This window comes from Syngnathus scovelli, chromosome 10 (genome assembly GCF_024217435.2).
Source record: "Syngnathus scovelli strain Florida chromosome 10, RoL_Ssco_1.2, whole genome shotgun sequence".
Taxonomy (NCBI): Eukaryota; Metazoa; Chordata; class Actinopteri; order Syngnathiformes; family Syngnathidae; genus Syngnathus; species Syngnathus scovelli.
The window spans coordinates 7,455,170-7,470,329 of NC_090856.1; the positions used below are offsets into that span (position 1 = coordinate 7,455,170).

A 15,160-nucleotide genomic window follows, 5' to 3' on the forward strand; every position below is an offset into this window, starting at 1 on the left:
CAAAATAGCTTGGTCCAATGATAAAGCGGATTTAGTGGACAGTCATAGCTGAAACGGATACATATTTCCCTTTATACTTTCCATTTGGCTTATTATCATTATAATTTGCTATCTATTTTCTTTACCATTTGTAGGTTACCTTATTCGATCTCTTGCACCTGTGAATGCAGAATGCTGATAGTATCAATAGTTTATTTAGTCAACATAAAAGTCCATGGGATATTGCTTCTTTATGTGAAATATGAAACACATTTATGCATCAAAATTATTATTGCGGTCAGTTAGCAATGTCTGCACCAGCCGTAATTCATTGCGTCCTTCAGTGTTGCCTTACAGAATTTTGTACCGGATGCCTATTAGCCCCTGCGGTAAATACATAACGGATAGACCTTCATCTTCAGAAAGACACCACACTTTTAAAACAACCCAAGAATTGCTACAAGGAACTTTCATTATAGGGACTGGATCTGATTATTGCCTTTACTTCAGGCCACCTCCAGGCAGCTGAGTCACGTCTGGCTTCCAAATGGGCTCCTATCATCCACCGTTAAGTGGCGGAGAGCAACTTAAAAACAGACTGGGCCAAGAAAGGGATCTCCTGTGAGAAGCATGTCTGGCTGTCTTCCTGTGTCATGCAGTGGTGCTGATGGGATGATAAAAGTTTTGCCAAGTGCTTTGTTCCTTTCCCGCGACATTCCTGATTGGGCCAGAGCTAAGAGGAAACAACAACATGGATGTAAAACGACCTCAAGATCAGTTTTCTTCAGGGGTTAGGGGTTGTCACTTCCTGGCCAAAAGCAAACCACCCAAACAAAACCTCATGCCAGTCCTTTGCATTAGAAGACGCTTAGATTCCCATAGTTTTATTTACTTCTCAGCTTCCTTTGTTTGCTAAATGTTTCACATGATCTGCTTGTTTGCATGCTTGTTTACATTGATATAGATTGTCAGATTGGCACCTTACAGATATGCTTGCTTTACTACCAGTAGTCTAACTGCATGTTACAATAAAATGAAAATATCCAAAGTTCCAAGGCAAAGCTTTACTCACTAGGTCAAACAAGTCGTGGGTTGATGAATAGTTTTCCATTAGGATACAGGCAAGAAAAATGGCAACCGTCAGCTCAACGAGCAGCAAACTCATGATTCTAACAGACTGTCAATGAAAGGTTTGCTTAGGGCCTGGATGTAGTATCTGTGCCATGTCAACGGACAGGCTCACATGTCAGCACTGTTGTGCCTTAAACCTACACATATGTTTCTGAACAATGAGCCTGATGAATAATACCACATACTTGAGTACAGATTTCTTTGGAAAATTCTATGTGCTCTTTCTCAGCCCCACAAATGTGCCAAGATATCCACAGTGCAGTTGTTTCAATACGGTGACTTGGTGAGAGCTACCATAACACTGAGATCTACAAGCACTTCCAACCCCAGTCACATAAATCTGATGTGGATACAGAGAGGCCAAGCTAGGTGAATAAATAACCATGCACTAATACTGGGAGCTTTTCCTCCCATTCATACATTACTTGTTTAATTAACCCCTATTGCACTTTGGTAACACACTGTATATCAAAGTCCGTAAGTGAAGCATTGAAAAGACACAAACCCTCATAAAAGAAACTGTTATTTGGGGGAAGCAATACTACAAGAAGAGTGAGGGAGGAGAAAAAAGATTGGAAATATATTATGCTATACATCATGTATATGAATCCATTCAAAGCAGTGCAAGTTTCAATCATTTAAGTGCATTTCGAGTTATAGTTCCTAATTGAAAGAATTTAATGTTTGGAATTGTCCTGGAAAGCAACAAAACTTGGCTTTCTTCCAAGGTACTTACAGCAATGAAAGTGGTATTTTGCTATCAGCAGTAAAAGATTTATTATGTAAACAGATTTATCTTTTATAGTTTTTTTTTTAAATATTTCCTTCAGAGGCCACACAAGACATCACAAAATACTCGTCAATGTTATTGTGAATAATTGTTGTGCAGTACTACAATCGGTGAGTAACCAATTTAGGTCATTCAACACAAAAGCGGCAATAGCGCTTTTCTTTTTAAAAGCTCTTTCCTCAACTACCTAATCCATGCACCTACGGATTTTTTACAGTATTAATTACATTTTTGGATCACACAATTCTGATTTTCCAACTTCCATTCTTTAATTTACTTTTTTGCTTTAACGCATACATACAAAATTGTATCCATCACATTTTTTTTAAACAACCTCATTTTATAGTTACGTGTTGTCGAGTTTCCATTATACGAAACGGACAACAACTAATTAATTAATTACATTAATTAGTTAATTTATTAATTGCTAATGTACTTCACATCAAATCCAGTGTAACCAGAATATTGAGACTATCTATTACTTGTTGTATGTTTATTGTGTGTCTACTGCTCATTGTGCCTTATTGTGTGTTTATTGTCTATTATATATCTGTATGTTGTCCATAATGTAATGATATCTGGCCAATATCTGATACTTATGGAAAACCGGGCCCCCTATTAAAAGCTTTGAATAGCTTGCTTGGGGTGACCTTTCACGCATCCGACTGTGTAATACTGTTTGTTGTATCATGTTGTATGTCTTGGATATTGTGTGAATAAACTTAACTAAACTAAAAACTAACTGAGAGACGGATACATTCCTTTTCATATAGCCTCGGCCTGTACGTACTGTGATATACTACGTATGTCCACCTCAATGTTGTTTTTGTTAACACGGCTAGAAATCAACTAGTTGTCAGTCTTGATTGACTTAACTACGCTTTATTATGCCATGTTAATGTTTTATTCATAGGACAGTTAACACTCCAGGCACCAGCAAGGTCAAAATTACCTATGAATAAAATGAGAACAGTGTTGTTCGATTTTATAATGCAGGAATCCATTTATCCATTGTGATATTGGGGAATAATATTCCAATCTAGCAATAACATCGTATTTAGAAATTTATTTTCGTGCTGGGCACAAGTTTCACACAATGTGCAGTCTAATTGTACACATGGGTGAAGTTTTCTCTCTTTTGGTATTTCCCTAGAATTTGCAGTGGGAGAACTGGGTGTAAGGGCGCAGCATTGTGAAATGGAACTCCCAGCAAATCGTACCGGGTCCCCTCATTTGCATTAAATTTGCCTGAAGGTTTCACGATAACACCGACTGCTATTTTGAACTCTTAATAATTAATCTTGGCCGAGACACACGTTACTGCTCCAAAACACAGCCTCAAAGTGTGATGCTTCACTGCAGGTAGTATGATTTCTATGGTGAAGAGCATGTCTTTGTTTGCAGGTATACCAAATGCAGCCCATTTGATAGCCAAAAGACACTATAATTCTGTTTTTAATTGATATTGTTGATTGGATATCGAGGCTTAGTTAACGGCAAACAGAATGGAGAAATCAATCTGTACTCTGTTATTCAAAAATACGGCACATACATCACTCTACTTTCCTAAGTAGTTTTTAATTTACAGTGACGAGAGAACTAAATTACAGAACGTATTTCTTGATAGTGATGTATGTGCAGACCACGTGCGCAGGGTATTTAGTTATGAAAGCTATCTAATTAAATGTTATGTATGGATAAAGGGTAGAGCAATAGTGTAGGGGGGTTCATAAAAGATTTCCTTTTGCACTTTGTTTGATCCTTACTTGGACCGTAGAAACAACTTTGGATGATGTCAGTATCGTATCGCAATAAAGAAACTACGTATACGTTTGAAATGGTTTTAGTTATCAATATGCAAATGCAAGGATGGTCAGGAATTTCTGATCCGTGTGAAATTAAATAAGTAACTAAAGAACAACGAGTCAGACTGTAATTATCATCTTGAATCAATAATCAATTGTAATTTGATCTAAATTAGAAATGATCATCATGATTTCATTGCATGATATTTATGTAAAATGTGCTGTTTGTTGAGGATACTCTGTAAAACTGCACTCATCGTTTAAAGCACTTCTGCTCTCTTACGTAAATATTTGAAGCGGAACAGATGGGACTGAATCCAAAGGTCATGTTGTCGTATCACAAATGGACTTACAGTGCGGACATATGTGGCAGCTCTTAGGGGATTATGAGTCATTTTGTCTGTGGTGACATCGCAGCATCAGCCTTGCTTGGAATTCACAGCGCTCGGTCTTCACACGGCATCTTATCTGTGCATATTAACACAACTCACATTCACACACACACGCACACACAGTTTTGATTCATCTATTCTACAGTACTTGACTCAGAAAGTACATGCATAAGTGGATAAGTGGACAACAAGATTACACGTAAACCAACCTTTGTGATGCTCGTAATAACATTTAGATGTTGCTAATATTTTGCTCACCTTCCTTGTTAAGGAATATGTCCTCCGGACTCCCTCCGCCTGATTTCGAAGCAAATTGTTGTAAACAGCACAAAACAAAATATATAATAATGCACTCTGACTGCTTGCTTTTCATTGTAATTGATCATATTATTACTCAAATTTGTTGGTTAATGTATGTTGATTAACTGTTCTCACATTAACTACGCCCAAGTAATTACAGCATAAATCTTATGTTTGTGATCCCCCCATAAAATATAATGACGCCTTTCAGCTGAAAGGAATATATCTCATTGTGTAATATTACTCATGGGAACTAAGAATTACTGACTAATTGATGGGATAAAATGAGAGTTTACCCGCTCCTGAACCGCCAACAATGAAGAGCCCGGATGGCCTTTTAGAAAACAAATATACAAAAGCTCCTTTGAGAGGGAATTCTTAGTGAGCAAAAATCCATCCAGAGTATATCAAAAGATAGAGGTCTGCTCAGGCTCTTTTGCATTCCCTTAACAGAGTCTAGGGCTCCCTGGAGAGCTGCACAGGTCATAAGAAGCTATAAATGATTTTGGAAGCACCGCAGGTCTTTGAAGGAAATGACCATTGTGGATGAGATGAACACAAATACATTTGGAGCCTCAAGATTGTGGATTACGCTGCAGACAATCAGCGGTGATAAGCTGAAGAAATAAAAAAAGAAAGGAAGCAGACAGTTTTCAGAATGGAATAAATGAAAGTCAATTTTTGTTTCATTCACAGATGAAGAGTAAATTTGGTTTAATACCATGAATAAAATATGATAGGATTATAGCTGAATTTGGGGAAAGAGAGTCAATGCATTTCCATAAAATTCATTATGAACAAAAAGCTTGAGAATCTTTACAATCACAACAAATACAAAGTTGATGATAATGACGCACAGCCTAGCACAAATTTACAATAATAGTCAAGTACTTTTCTTTACCGAATAATGTTATATCCCGAGGCATAAATGGGATTTTGAAATTGCATTCCGTTTTATAACGCTTTTGAAAACAACGATGAAATTGCTTTTAACAGTATGATGAAGCTGTTTACGAAAAACTCCGGCTTTGAGCCTTTCACCCCCACTAAAACCTACTCGGATTTCCAACTTGTGCATCTAATCATGCACATATTTCATTCATGTAATGATATGCAGTAAGAGCTCAAACCCCCTGTGTCAGCAGTTCCTGCATAGATGGTCCAAACGGAGCATCCGTAACTGAATAGATAAGCACTATTTGCTACTAGATACCATAATGAGTGTCTAAATTTAGGCCTCTTGAAAATACATGTTTAAACCCTCTGTGCATTTTGTCCGATTTAATTACACGGAATGCCCTACTTCTATGCACATGCTTCAGTTCTGTTTGGGTCGGGGGACTAAAAATCAGGCAGTCATTGTTATTGACAAAATTAAGAAAAAACAGAATCGAGTATGATTGATACCGCGGTAAGGATCGAAACGAAAGATCAAACCACAATGCAAGAAAAGCTAATTCCCTTTCAGTGTGTTGTTTTCGAATAAAACCACATTTTCCCCAATTTATCATGACTGCCCATTCGTCTTCTCTGGGCCACCACATGCTCCCTCTCTGACGCGGCCCCATGCAAAGTTAAAGGCAACAGTGATGACTGAAGTTAGCCATTGGTTTGTGGCAACGTTACTTCATCGTGAGCCAGGACCGCAGCTCTCGTGGATGATGCATTATAGTTCACACTCACTTGCCCTTGTTTAATGACACGCCTGTATGGGGTCTGCTATCATATATTTCCAAGCTTATCCATCTTGGGAAACTCAAACCGAGGTGTATTATGCGATGGTGTCATATAATCCAGTGTGTGACAGCATACAGTATACAGGGGACGATATCAGCAATAACTGAAGAGAGAATGCTATCTTGACAGCTTGTCCATAAATACTATAGTTTATCATAGCCACACAAAATGAATGATTTGCGCTTTTCCTGGGCTGCATATGAATAATAAAAAACATATTTAGATCTACTGTTAGAAGCGTCTGTTTCTCCCCTTCCTTCTGAGAGATTTTGCCCTACGCTATACTCATATTATTTGATATTCATTTTTTTATAGTGCCTTTTTAAATGAAACAAAATAAAACAGTAAATGAAAAGTGGTTTTGTAGAGTTAGTCACTCCAAAGAATTATGAAGGCCACATTGATACAAAAAGATGCTACCAAATTAATGTCACAAAATTAAGAAGATGAAGTTGGCGTTATGAGATCAAAGTAAAAGTATTCAAAGACTGAAGTTGCTATTTGAAGTAGAGACAGAGTGTTCATGTCTGTGTCTGAATTGCGACACTCCATATTTCATTCAGTTAAGACCTTGTTCTTATAAAAATACTTGTTACATAATGGTATTTTGTGACAGGATTCAACCAAGGGGGTTCGAGCTTTTCATCTAGCTCACTAAAGTCATTACAACTGTTATATGTATTAGTGAGACTTCTCAATGATGGTGGTCAAAGACTGTGCGGAAGATATAGTGCAATGTAAAACAAAATAATCCATCACAGTAATTTCACGTTTCAACACATTTTCAGAGTTGGGCTCTTGTCTAGTTTCCCTTTTGTTCCTGTTGGAAAATGTTCCGACATTAGCATTCTACAAGCATTTAGATTCAACTGAATTCATAAAAAAAATGTTCTGACTTCTTCAGTTGCAGCAAACTCAAATCCCAAAGTGCATCTCAAGGGAAGCTATTTAAGTGAGTTGCAAAAGGAAGAAAAGCGACTGAATCCACACACACACACAAAAAAAAAACAATTGTGACTGTTCTATAATATCTGCTTGAGTGTGATAAATCAGCATTTTGTGTTTTGCACTACACTCGATGGCTCCCCCGATGACTAATGCGTTGCTGGGACAGAAGCTTTGCAATGTGTGGTGAGATCTCACAGGCCCATTGTGGCTCTCACATGCTGGACATCTCCATTGAGACAGTAAAGAATAGGTGGTCACTAGGTGTGGACACAATGAAACAGAACTCAGGGACTGGAACAATTGCTGGAGCTGTCAGAGGGTGACAGAAACTGTAATTAATGATATTTTCTATTTTCACATAGTAGAATGGGCATCTGACAGAAGCATTATTAATGAGTGCAGCCTTGTTGGGGGGAATAATGGTAGTTTATTAGAAGCAAGACAGATTTAACGGGTCCCCTTCATACAAAGGGCTTAGACATGTTGAAAAATTGACACAATCTGCCTCACACATCCAATAGGACCAATAGCAAAATGTTTGTATTGTGATCATATTCTTTTATTTCCCAAGAAACCATCTGGTCGATCCTAAAGATGCCTGTTGGCGCCAAATACTATATATCTGTTGAAAAGAGAATATGTTGCGAGTAAAGTTAAATGCTTATCTGTTAATACTTTGATTATTATTGTTGTCTTTTGAAGGGATGAAGAACCACACTGTGTCATTGTGAAAGCTTTTTCTAATCCAGCAAATTGGCCATTTTATTCTACTACACAAGTCAATACTGCTCTTAAACAGTCTGTCAAAGCTGTGCATTATTATTTTTGCTAAAGGCTTCTTATAAATCCGTCGCACAATACATTTACAAAGTCTGCCTAATCTTTTGCCTGTGAGTGGATAATCTCCCATATGAAGTTATTATATATTTAGTCAATGTTTTGGGGGATGATGTTTGATTTAGTTGAACAATTGTATTGTGATTATAATCCAAGTAAATGGTCTGACCTAAAACTACAATAAGATCAACATTTAAGAAAAAAAAAAAAATGCTATTAAAGATCATTAAAGGGACACTGTGTTGATTTTGTTTGCCATCTAGTGGTGGATTAAAAGAATGCATCAACCTAAATTCGAGGCCCGTATACGAAGGTTCCTCAAAGTGATCACGCTTCAAAAGCCCACCACCAATTCTTGAGCAGAGGTACAAGCAAAGTGTCATCCCAAATCGATTTCAAGAGTTCACATATGTGACAAAGTGCATTTGTTACACATGGAGTCAATGATCCAGAACATTTGTGCGGGTGTGTCTATTTCGGGTATCAGCGAAACACGTCAGCATCCTGTACGGTGAGGAACAACATATTTAATGTAATTATTGATCACTATGCCTACAATCAAATAAAAATGTATGATATAATACTTTTTAAACCTTTATACTAACAAGCATCCACACTCACATTCTAGGGCAATTTATGAGTCTTTAGGTACCCTAAAATGCATTTTTTAAGAATAGGACAAGGGTTTTCAACTGGTTTTGTCCACCATTATAACCAAGAAGAAACTCAGGGACCACTGCTTTGGCAGAATATTATTTCATTTTGCACCGAAGGAGGATAGACCTATGCAGGCTATTTATTTGCATCTGTATGTCTATTTTGGGAATCTCAGCTACATTTGACATATTTTTGATGGGTAAATGATTCAAAAATTATCTGGAAAATAAATCAAGTCTGATTAATAAATCAATTTTATTTTTAAAAATGTTACAATTATTTTCATTTACAATTTTGCAGACCATTAGAGGACCGTGGACCACCGGTTGACAATTCCTGAGTAGCCAGAGAAAACCTGTGCGGCCACCACTGATTTTTTTTTCCCAAATCCAAACAAATAGGAGGTTGACAATTTATCAAATGGATGCTGTTTGGCCATACAAATAATTTACGGTGAATTTTAGCTCAAATCATTTTGCATTTTCAGTCATTCATTTGACTGGACTGAAACACAGCTGCCAAGTGACACGACACAGCCGAGCACTTTTGAAAAGACGTCTTCAGTGATTTCCAGAATTAGAGCAAAATCCCCCGCTGAACCCTTTTTCACTTCATGTAATTGATTCTCATCCAGTAAGTTTGACTGCATTATGTTTGTTTGAAAAGTTAAAAGAATTCACCTAATTTCTCCCCATCCAGGCAATACTTCACCAGATCAGAGTGGCCACTTCACGCTTTGTTGATGCATCCAAGTGAGACAGGGAAGCCCAGCTGCAAAAGCTGATCAAAAGAAAGAGGGGGAATGTGACATTAGCATCAAGTGCGTCACAGAGTGACTCTGACAAAACCAGAAAAAACATAATTTTTACACACTTCCTTGACTCATGTTTGGAAGTGAATGTCTGTTTGTCAAGCAGCTGTGTGCATCTATACATGACATTGATTCCTACTTTAACCAGCATTATAAGGCAGTTCCCTTTATTCCACCATTTGCATGCTGTTATTGGTAATATGCTAATGACATCCGCCTTGATTAGCGATTTTCTTCTAATCGTTATCCCACCGTGGCCTGAGCAATCACAGAGGTAGAGCTTGGAGATTTGAAGCCGTAAGCTTCTTCTGACTGCTTTCCCTTTGAGTGGAAAAATAAGCAAAGAATTTGAGTTAAAGAAGCCTTGACTGTACGTTCAAATTCAGGAACATAACGTGTTTTGTGCTCATGACATCAAATGTTTTAAGGAAGTCCATGTCACTGTCACATTTATTTTAGTTTAGATTTTCAGTTCAATGACAACAAAAAAAGGAGTAACCTAGTATTGCCTTGGGCGATGACATTATTTCACTTAAATGTAACGCGATTAGATGCTGTCATATTTGCCTAGCGGTAAAAAACAAATGACAAGAAAAGTGAAGCAGAATTGCAACCTATTCTCAAACATGTTTTAGATCAGGGGTGTCAAACTCTTTTTTTTCGCGGGCCGCATTGTATTCATAGCTTCTTTTGGAGGGCCATTATGACATTCAACCCAAATAAATGTATGAGCACCTCATATTATATATAGTAGAAGTTACTAAACAAACTGACAAATAACTTGTTTTCAAATCAGATGAGTAAAAACTGGTCAAATATTTTAGAAAAAGGATGTTAAAAGTGAAGACAATTTGCAATTCAAGTAATGACACAAATTTGATGCACAATTTGTCTTCGTGGGTCACATAAAATGATGTGGCGGGCCGTATCTGGCCCCCGGGCCTTGAGTTTGACACCTGTGCACTAGCAGAACTTGAGAAGAACAGCACTGACCCCAATACTCAATCTGAACAGTCAAGGAATGATTCTCAGTTGGTCGATACAGTGTGGGCACTTAAACCCTCAGCTTTTGACATCACACACTGCCATGGTACCAAATGCATTTCTAGATTCACACCACTCAGTCTCCGAGGAGTGCAGAATTGCAAAACAACATTGTAATATTGCAGCGGAAAAGCAGAATCTATTGGAGTCTACTTATAAAGCCATATCACAATGGGGTGCAGTTACTGGAGGGAGTTTGCCCAGAAATGTAAGTGGAATCCCTCCCTAATTGGCAGACAACTCATTTGGCACTGCTGCTATGACCAAATCATCTGCATGAGCAGAACAGGCCATTGTCTTGGGACAAAGTGCAGGTAGCTAACAGGCAAATCACCAACGACAAGGCAGAGAGTGTAAGGGAGAAAGAAAAGGTTGAACGTGAAGCCATAAAACATTCACAAAGTAGTGTCAATTACAGCATATATATTCCTAATATACTGTACGTCCCTGCCTTGTTTTACCGGGTCTCACAAGTAACCATGTTTTATGAGGGCAGTAAAACCCGTGTTTCGAATGCAAGATTCAAGGGCCTTTTAATTGAGAATGCCATCTCAGGAATAGCATAGGGAGTGATCTAATGGAGCGTAGCCTTGTATGTTTTCACCTGGAGTGTGCTTTATGTACCATTGCCTCACAGCGGGAACTTGGACCAACCTGTCTACAGCTTCACTACTGAGATATGGACTGAAACGCGCAAGCGCTCGGAGCTCGTCGAGCGTCATTACAAGTTCAGTGAATTTAAAGTGGCACAAATGGCGGCAATGTCATCAAGTATAAACATCAAAAAGTTTGCACATTTATTTTTGGGGTGTAGATTATTTCTTAGTTTTAACATAACTTCTTGCCAATAAATTTGACTGCAATGAAAAGGGTAAGCTTATTTTCCGTTTTAAATTATGTCCTATTTGTAGGATGAACAGCACGACCGCGTATGTGCCAAATCTTCCCTGCCGATGCCAAGCGACTTGTTCTGTTGCTGCGACCGACCCTTCTTTAGTGCTCTTTGGTGCATTGAATGATTCAAGTCTTATCTGAGGCAAGAAAGACACAAGACATAAATATTCAATCGGTTTTACAATTTATTATTAACAATTACGAATTCACAACAGCCTGGTATTTGTTCATCAAGCACATACGATTGGGGGAAGATATTTCACTTGTCACCCCGAAGTTGTCACAAGTGAAACGATGCGGGTATGTTTCATAAGAGTTGCACATCCAAAAAGCAATGGTTTAGTTGCACCCACACTTTTGTTCCTCTTAGAAAGCACTCACTTTGAAGGTTTAATGAATAAATAATTAGGAGTATGATGCATGCCAAAAATTCTGAAACTCCAGCATGAAGAAGCAAAGAAGCTGGACAAAGCAGAGGTGAAAGGTTCCATAAATCACCGTGTGGTAGACTGATAATTTCCATTAGTTGTGTTTTAGTAATGTTTATGTCAGGAATGAGTTGAGCCAGGGCGACCAAATGCAGCTTGAACCAGGATTTATTGCAGGGAAAAGGAGTTGGAAGGGAGGCAGGTGGGGAACGAACGACACAGACGGGAGGAAGACTCACGGCCAGCAAAACAGACAGACTGACCGACATGAAGTCCCCTTGGACAAGATTAAAATTCTGACCGTGAGCCTTCAGACAGACCGGGGGAAAACCAGATGACACGAACAGGAACACTGGGCACGAACAGGAACGGACACAACAGTAGACACCGACAGGGAGAAACACACGGGCAGGGCTTAAATACACAGGGTAACAATAGGAAGCAGGTGACAGACATTATGGTAACGAAAGGGGTGTGGCCGAGCAAAGTGCAGGCCGAGCGTGCTGTGGCACGGGCGTGACAGTACCCCTCCCACAAGGGACGGCTCCCGACGTCCCAAAAAAGAAAAAGTCCAAGACTGTCCAACAAGAGCCGGGAGGAAATGGGGAGGTGGCCGCATGTCACACACCGCCGAAGGCCGACTGGGTGACGGCCGCTGGATCCACGCCGCCGGAACTGGTGGCGGCCGCAGCATCCGCGCCGTCGGGATTGGATCGGGGGGCGGCCGTGCGTCATGCGCCGTTGAAGCCGACGGGATGACGGCCGCTGGATCCGCGCCGCCGGAACTGGTGGCGGCCGCAGCATCCGCGCCGTCGGGACTGGGTCGGGGGGCGGCCGTGCGTCATGCACCGTTGAAGGCCGACGGTGACAGCCGCTGGATCCGCGCCGCCGGAACAAGTGGCGGCCGCAACATCCGCGCCGTCGGATCTGTTTTGGGGGGGGGCAACCGTGCATCTTGCGTCGCTTGAACTCATCTCCTTGGCGACCATGGAACAGTTGCGGGAGCCGGCAAAGGGTTGGTCCAAGCGCTGGTCGCTGTGATGGTCGGTGTCTTCTGTCAGGAATGAGTTGAGCCAGGGCGACCAAATGCAGCTTGAACCAGGATTTATTGCAGGGAAAAGGAGTTGGAAGGGAGGCAGGTGGGGAACGAACGACACAGACGGGAGGAAGGCTCACGGCCAGCAAAACAGACAGACTGACCGACATGAAGTCCCCTTGGACAAGATTAAAATTCTGACCGTGAGCCTTCAGACAGACCGGGGGAAAACCAGATGACACGAACAGGAACACTGGGCACGAACAGGAACGGACACAACAGTAGACACCGACAGGGAGAAACACACGGGCAGGGCTTAAATACACAGGGTAACAATAGGAAGCAGGTGACAGACATTATGGTAACGAAAGGGGTGTGGCCGAGCAAAGTGCAGGCCGAGCGTGCTGTGGCACGGGCGTGACAGTTTATGAAATAAGATGGGGCATGCCCCTCTCTGACATTTCAAAGATGTCCAAAGGTATATTTTTCGATCCATTAAAGTAAATCTTAGTCCTGTGCGGTCAATTAAAGACGCTCAAGGTCATATTCAAGCCTGCATATTTAATTTAATTATATTTGCACTTATGTGTATATATTGCTTCTGTAAATCAAAACAACTAAAAGTAAGGCGTACAAGCAGTATTTACTCGTCTGACATTACTGCCATGGTGCATGGGGGGAAAAAAGAATCAACAACTATGGGCCTGATTTACTAAACGTTTGCAAAAAACAGCCATAAAGGATCGACACATAATTTCACATCTGTCACACACATTAGCAAATTAAATGAAACGTACCATTTCTTTTTTTAAGATATTCAGAACAATACAACACGCGAGTTCAGTGATGATGATTATCCATTTATCCATTTTCTGTACTGTTTGTCCCCACAGGGGTTGCAGGCGTGCTAGAGTCCATCCGGGCAGTGTTCGGGCAGTAGGCGGGGGAGACTCTGAACTGGTTGCCAGCCAATCACAGGGCACACAGAGACGAACACGCATCCGCACTCGCACTCACACCTACGGATAATTTGGAGTGCTCAACCAGCCTACCATGCATGTTTTTGGGAAGTGGGAGGAAACTGGAGTGCCCGGAGAAAACTCACACAGGCACGGGGAGAACATGCAAACAAAAAAGGGCCAGATAATGATGATGATTATTATTATATTTAATGTTCTTACGCCTGTGTACTGCCACTTTTGCTTTCTCAGTTATAAAATTAAACTATCTTCAAAATAGGATCCAGATTAGCCATTCTGTCATCTTTGAAACTAAACCACACGTGAAACTGATCTGAGAATCTTTGCTTTTTGATGTTTCTTAAACAGTGACCAACTCTTGGATCAGCCTTTGCTACGGTTCATGTTTTTAAAAGGTCTAACTTGGTCAGACATTTGTACAATAATGCATTAGTGTGTCATAACTCTACTGAGGGTTGAAAAATTGATTTAGTTAAGTGCAGGAAGTATTACGTGTAGCTCAGGGCAAAGCGTTCTGTTGAGTTATAGCAGCCAATTACACACTGTGCTGGTCTGGGGACGACATGGGGTATTTGTTTACAGTAAAGGAAATGAAAGTATTTTAGTTTTAACTGTCCTTTGCTTCAGTTTTCAATACATACGATGCATTCCGACGATATAATTGCTGTGTCTGATTTCAACAAAGAAAATACATGACAACGATCTGACTGAGGAAGCAGAAACCATGTGCATTACATGGTGGAATTCTGTTTCCCATTATGGTTTCACAAGTGACTGGGTTTTTGCACAGAGGTGCTGAAGCAATTAGCCTTTTTTTTTCTAAATGTGTGCCAGATCATGCCTGGGTTTCAAAGAGTCAAAGAAACACTATCTCGCTCAATTTCGGAAAACCTGTCCTTAATTTTTTGCTCTTTTACCCAATAAAAGCTTCCCTTTTAAATGCCATGTGTGGGTCTCTGTGATCTGTATGTAAATAGAAGAGCAGACTGGCCAAATATCAGATCTTTTATCTGTGATACCTTCATGTTTTATTTTCAACTTGTGACAACTTTTTCCTTCAGAATTTCCACTGTTGCCTAGATTGCTATCTATGTTTTAGTTATTATCATAAAAACAGTTGCAGGAGAGAAAAGAATGTGGAGTCTGAATATCAAGGAAAGCTGTGCAGTGAATCATATTTTAGTTTTATCTTGGTATCACCACAATATCTAATTTCCAGTGCAGATTTCTTCCAAATGCTATGCTGTCAGCATTATCCAAGCTAAGGTGTCAGAGGAAGAGCGGTAAAACCATGGTCGCCATATGCAGATACAATTTCAAAGGTACGTTTTGCCTTGAAATTATTTGCCATTTTGACCATTTTTTTTACACAATAAGAGTATTATACAGTA

The 15,160-nt window shown here is 39.9% G+C and overlaps 1 protein-coding gene across 3 annotated transcripts in view; it reads right to left on the reverse strand.

Annotated features, from left to right (window-relative positions):
- The window catches only part of adgrl2a (adhesion G protein-coupled receptor L2a), a 184,759-nt gene that overhangs the window by 114,789 nt on the left and 54,810 nt on the right, over positions 1–15,160 (reverse strand). For 2 of the 3 annotated variants that reach the window (XM_049721365.1, XM_049721376.2), the window contains exon 2: positions 9,257–9,356. The gene's annotated coding sequence lies outside the window, so the exon portion shown is untranslated. Of the gene's footprint in view, positions 1–4,058; positions 4,219–9,256; positions 9,357–15,160 lie in introns of those variants that run through there. The other variant, XM_049721388.2, reaches the window with a different exon arrangement.